Raw genomic sequence first — 6604 nt, forward strand, 5'->3', positions numbered from 1 at the left:
TATATTTTTTTTTTTTAAAGTGAATCGGGGAGGTGGATCCTTAATGTTGAGCTATAGTCCCAGACTGTAGGTTTAAAAGTTCTAAAACTCTGCATTGGTATATAAGGGGCAAAGGGAACAAAAGGGGCTATTGAAATTTAGCTCTTTTATCCATTATGGCAAGAGGTGAGTCAAGTTGCACTCAGCAAATCTTCCCAATGCTAGAATGGCTGTTTTAAATTAAAATAAGGTGGAAACTTAGTGATAGTTGTCCCTCTCAACTCTTCTTTAACAGGGGCAAAGAAAGCAAGTAAATGAGAACGCAGCATACAAATAGATATGGCATGTAATATAAGCACAGTCATAATCACAGAAAGAAAAAACACCAGGACCCGTCCACCCCCAAACTAGAAGCGTAAGAATAACACAGTCTACCTGAATACATACCCAACCAGATCACACTCTAGTAAATATTACCAAACGGTATCCATACCCCACTGGTCCAATGGAATGCATAGTAGAGAAATGGAAATTGACATTTATGAAAATTCATCTTTCAAACGCCCTCAAATTCATTATTATCCAAGTTTTCCATAAAGCAAAATTGAGACATGAAGGGTAACTATGCAGGTGTTAAATTTTACATGATTAAAAGAAAAATGTCTGGTGTCAAAATCCAAAATCTCACAGAACATCCACATATGTGAAATTAGACAGGTACTTAGCAGGACAAACTCTATTCATGTTTGAAATACAAGGGTTTCATTTCAGCCAGGAATAGTGGCATGCTTGTAATCCCAGATACTCAGGAGGCTGAGGCAAGAGGATCACAAAATTTGAGGCCAGCTTGGGCATTTAACAAGACCCTGTCTCAAAACACAGTGGGGGGCAAAAGCCTCAGGATTTAACTCAGTACGAAAGCACTGCCTAGAATGAACAAGGCCCTGCAAGGGGGTTGGGGCAAAGTTTCTATAGCATGTTACATTACTCTATACTTGGCCCTACAATGTCCTCTCCAATAATGATCTAAATAGAAACAAGCATTTGTTTAACATACATAGACACAAATATGGCTTAGTGGCTAAAAATCATCTCTACTGTCAATGTGTCAGAAACCTCTCCAAGGCTCAATTTATTCATCAACAAAATACTCTAAGTGTTGTGAGCCATAAATAACCTGATCTGTGTCAAGTAGCTAAAGAAGCAAAAAGCAGGCATTCCTCATGCAAGACCTGTAACTGCTTGCTAGAACCAACTAGCCCTTTTAGTATGGGCAAAACAAGGAAGACCAGGCCTGGTGGCACCAGTTTGCGATCCTAGCAATCTGGATGGAGGAAGGTATTAAAGACCATCTTTGGTTACATAAAGTAGCCAGCCTGAGCTTCGAGACCCTCTCTCCAAAACCAAACAAAGCATAAAATCCTGGGTTCCATTCCAGTACCACATGAAACCAGGTATAGTGGCAATACCTATAATCCCAACAGTCATGAGACTGAGGTAGGGGAATGATGACTTTAAAGCCAACCTAAGGTACATCATAAGTTTCACGTCAGCCAGGGCTACACAATAAGACCATCTCAAAACAAACAAAAAACAAAAGGCTGGGGGCAGTGAGATGGTCTAGGAGGTAAATGTATTTGGCAAGCCTGATGAGCTAAGTTTGATCCCCAGGATCCACATGATGGAGAGAAATGACTCCCGTAAGTTACCTCCATACATGGGCGCAGTACTCACACATACACACATACAATAAATGTAATTTTAATAAATGGTAGTGTTAATCTGGTCAAGAGTCAGTAGCTTGGGATGGCATACGCCCTAGGGCTGAACCTACTACTACTGTTTTGCTAAATGGTCATGTTGTCAAATTGCCTTCTAAATATTCATGTTTACATTCACAGAGTTGGAAAAGATTCTTACTGGAGCCAGAGCAGGTTAATTCAGACTTAATACTGGTCTAAGTGCTTGGCCCTACATGAAACATCTATACTTCCCCCTCCAAGGCTCAGGGAACATCACAGAAGAGGCAGCACACTGTTCGGGGCCAGCAGATGGGGATATGCAGGAAAGACACCTTCTGGACATGACAGCATCACTTATAAACTCATTGTAGCTGTGGCACATCTAAGACTGAGGCCAATGACATTCCACCACAGACGGGGAGGATAAGGCCCCAGGCTTCTCTGAGGAGCTATAGGCAGTTAGTGATTGCTGGGAGACAGAAATCCCTACTCCTCAGTGGAGAAGCCGTGGTTAAGTTGCCTCTGCTCAAGTCAATAACCTCCCATGTTCATACAACCACCCTAACTAAACTCAGTGGGCCACAAAGAGGGGCATGAAAGAAAGCGGGGAACTTGCTGGAAAGAACAGGTTTGGTGGGAGGGGGAAGGAAATAAGAAGATAACGGGGAAAATAGGATAAAGTACATTACATACATATGTGAATATGGAATTGTGAAAGAACAAGTTATCTTTTAAAGTATGGTAGCACACCCTTGTAAGCTCAGTAGTCACCAGCCTTCTCTACAATGTCATTAAAAAGGGCTGGCAGGGGGTGGGGCGTGTTGGTGCATGCCTTAATCCCAGCACTCAGGAGGCAGAGGCTAGCGGATCTCTGTGAGATCAAGGCCAGCCTGGTCTACAAAATAAGTTCCAGGCCAGCTGGGGCTACAGGCATACCCTGTCTCAAAAAAGACTTAAAAAAAAAAAAAAAGGCTGGCAGGATGTAAAGGCACATGCCTCCAAGCAGGGCTAAACTGAGTTAGATTCTCCAGAATCCACACAGTGGGAGGAGAGAACTGACTCCTGCAAACTGCCCACTAAACTAACCTCCACATGCACACTCACATATACCTACCCACAAATAAATAAATTGTAATTTAAAAATACAGAATTAAGGCTTTGTGTCCAAGCTTGGTAGCAGGTACCTTTACCTGATGAGCCATTTCACCTGAGACAGGATCTTATGTATCCAAGGCTGACCTTGAACTCATGTAGCTGAGGATCAATTCCGATGAAAGGAGACTTAGTCAAGGACAACTTGTAGCACTTACCCTTCCTCCTTGGCAAAAGTAAAAGGCTGCTTATGTGAAAGTACCATGCTTGTAACTATTTCCCACCTCCCATCAGAACTTTTTTCTAAAACTTGATTATCGTGAGTGGTTATGTGTGCATGATGTTAACATGTGAACACATGAGCACTACGGGGTCATCAGACTTGCATGGCAATCACTTTTACTTGCTGAGTCAAGTCATGTCCCCATTTCCTTTATTTTTGAGACAGGGTCTTATGTGGCCCAGACTGATCTCAAGCTCACTGTATGTAGCTGAAAGATCACCTTCAACTTCTAAATCTTCCTACCTCTCTCAGTACTGGGATCACAAGCATGTGCCACAATATTATGTGGAGCTCTGTGTATGTTAGGTAAGCACTCTACCAACTGAGCTACATTCCTAGCTCCATGAACTACATAGAATTTTCTTTTAACACTGTTGATAAAGTAAGAGGCTGAGGAAAATTGGAAGCTAAATCCTAACTTCTGAATTTGAGGACTGACTCATTCTTATTTATCCTAAGCATGCATTCTCTTTGATAAAACAAAGATTGGTATTTTCATATTAATAAGGTTAAAAATAACAAATTCCAATTCAGTACCCAGTATGCATACGATAACCAATTAAGTATTAAAAATACTTACCATGATATAACTACTAATAAACAAAGCAAGCAAAATTCCATTTAGCAAACCCAAATAAAACTTTCAGTCAAAGATGATCAACTAGGGTAAGATATCACAGATAGATATTTGAACACTGCCAAGTCAATGAAAAGATACAACATGTCATTCTAACCCAGTGACCCACCATCATAATGGGTCAACTACACTGTGACTTTAAATACATCATAAGGTAAATATCAAGAATTTAGATTTAATTTCCAGTTTACTAGTAATACAAGGAACAGAAGAAAAGCACAATGATACCAATGAAAGCAAGCAGACATTCAGAAAGACAGGCATGCTAAAATGGCTGTTTCTTCAATGCCTAGAACTTATATAACATAGGCCAGTTATACAGACTAGAAATAAGTTAATTTACATAATTCCTTTTCTTCTTGGTAAATGTTAGGGATTCAATCCAGAATCTTGTGCATGCTAGACAACCATTGTACTACTGAGCTACATAATTTTTATTTATTTATTTTTGTTTGTTTTTGTTTTTTTGAGACAGGATCTCCATGTAGCCCCAACAGGCCTGAAACTTGCTATATAGAACAGGCTGGCCTCCATTCTCAAAGAGATTCAACTTTAGCCTCCCAAGTGCTGGGATGAAAGGCCTGCCTGGCTTCCTTAAATGTTTTATTAAAGGACAGAGTAAAGCTCCCCCATAGGACATGATGTCTCCCATTACCAAAGCCCAAGATTGCATCCAACTGAGTCTTCAGAACACAATCAGGAAGCACCCAAAAGTAAGTTTTTGGTTAAGTGGACCAATTTAATAGCTTAGAAGAACAAAGCGTGTTAATGTGTTAAGTATAGGCCAAGAAATCCTAGCAAGGGTACTACAGGAGCCTGGAAGTGTAGCTCTAAGCTCATGTTTAGCAGATGCCTGCACCTTTGAGACCCAACAACCACTTAAAGCAAGTCAGAACCTACGATCTAACCAAGTTTTGCTCTCATTACAGACTTAAGACATCAATGTACAAGAGAAGTTACATTACCTAAGTAAAACACAGGTAAACTCTGGACTAGAGAAATGGCTTAGTGGTTAAGAATGCTTACTGTGCTATCAGAGAATCTGAGTTCAGATCCCAGCACCTATATCAACTGGCTCACAAACTCCTGTATACTCCAGTTCCAAGCGATCCAACACCCTATTCCAGCCTCCATAGGCACCCACACACGCATAAACAGAATATGACAAAATAAAATAAAAATTAGGTAGTCATTGTATTGCTTGTACATTGCAGTCAATATCTAGCAATTTCAATCTCTACAAGTAGTTCAGCCTGGTCTCCAATTCAGTACTGTTGCCCATAGGCTAAACAAGTTCTTTTTTAAAAATGTTTATTATAGCCAGGTATAGTGGCAGTGCCTTTAGTCCCAGCATTAAGAAGGCAGAAGCAGGTGGATTTCTGTGAGATTGAAGCCAGTCTGGTCTACACAGTAAGTGCCAGATCAGCTGAGACTACAGGGAGACCCTGTCTCAAAAAGACAAAAAAAGCTTATTTATGTGTATGAATGTTTTGCCTGTGTGTATTTAAGTACACCCATTTATGCAACGCTCTTGGAGACCAGAAGAGAGCAGTGGATTCCCTAGAGCTGGAGTTGGCAGTCATCTATCTGCTCACTGCCATGTGGGTACTGGAAAGCAGACCCAGGCAGGTGCAAGAGCAGCCAGTGCTCTTAACCACTGAGCCATCTCTCCAGCCCTGAACATATTCTTGATTCTCCTGCCTAAGTGCTACCTTAACAGCATGAGATGCCATACCCAACTCTGTAAACTTGTTTTTGTTTGGGGGAGTTGTTTTACTTTGTGTTTTCTTTTAAAGATTTTGTTTTTCTTAGTGGGTAGGATCTCAGCAGGCCACCAGAGAGTGCCTGTTCCTGCCTCCCTCAGGTACAGGGGCTGAGAACTCAGTGGACTGACTGCCTGAGAGCTCCTGGACCCTGCCTCCAGGTGGTGGTGAACTCCCCCAACTGCGCATTACCCAACCCCCTAACTGGGACTGGGTGAGGCCTCTCCCAGGACCCCAGGGCAGACCTAGCTTTGGTAGGGTAATGCTTAGATCGTAGCAGACAGCCTAAGAGGGTGGGTTCCAACCTCCATCTGTGTAGCAGCTGGGAATCTCAGCAAACCACCAGAAAGTGCCTGTTCTGGCCTCCCTCTGGCATAGGGGCTGAGAACTCAGCAGACCTCAACTAAGAGTCCTAAAATCAGCTCTGCCTTAGGGATTTTCCCAAATTTTGTTGTTCATGTGTTCTTTAAATTTGTTGAATGCCTTGATTATGTTTGTTTGTTCTTTTAAATTCTGTGTCCTGGGTTATCTCTAGGGGATTCTCCTTGTAGAACTCTTCTACATGTCTGGTAGAGTTTGGTGGGGACATAGTGTTTTGGCTTTCCATTTTATTATTTCATTTTGATTTTTGCATGTGACTTTTGTTTATAATTTTATGAGAATTAAGTTGAAGTATGCTTCTGTTTGTATTATTGGTGTGCCTTGGTCCTTTTCTTATTGGTTATATAAAGCTAGTTGGTCTAGGTTTCAGGTTCCCTCAGGTTTTATTTTGAGGGACGTGATAGTTTCACATCAGCACCCACAGAAGCCCAAGTTAGGTTCCAGTCAGGTACACTCAGGCTTCCTTCTAAGGTTTAGCCCCTACTAAGTTCAGGAACTCAGAACAATCACAGAACTCAAACAAGACAGGGATGAACATCTGAATGAATTCACAAAAGAGATAGAAACACTGAAGAAAACTCAGGCAGAAATGAAGAAGGAAGTGCAAAACTCAGTAAGCCAACTTGAAACAACAGGGGAAAGTCTCACCTCTAGAATGAAGGAAATGGAAAACAGAATTATCAACACTGGAGGATAAAGTTGAAGAATTGGACCACTCAAGCAAAGA

General features: G+C 41.4%; 1 protein-coding gene across 2 annotated transcripts in view; it reads right to left on the reverse strand.

Annotated features, from left to right (window-relative positions):
* Window positions 1–6604, reverse strand: part of Rest (RE1 silencing transcription factor) — a 38701-nt gene that overhangs the window by 5074 nt on the left and 27023 nt on the right. The gene's annotated exons all lie outside the window — the stretch shown is intronic.

Source organism: Nannospalax galili, unplaced genomic scaffold (genome assembly GCF_000622305.1).
Source record: "Nannospalax galili isolate Female #2095 unplaced genomic scaffold, S.galili_v1.0 scaffold433, whole genome shotgun sequence".
In the NCBI taxonomy this organism is placed as follows: Eukaryota; Metazoa; Chordata; class Mammalia; order Rodentia; family Spalacidae; genus Nannospalax; species Nannospalax galili.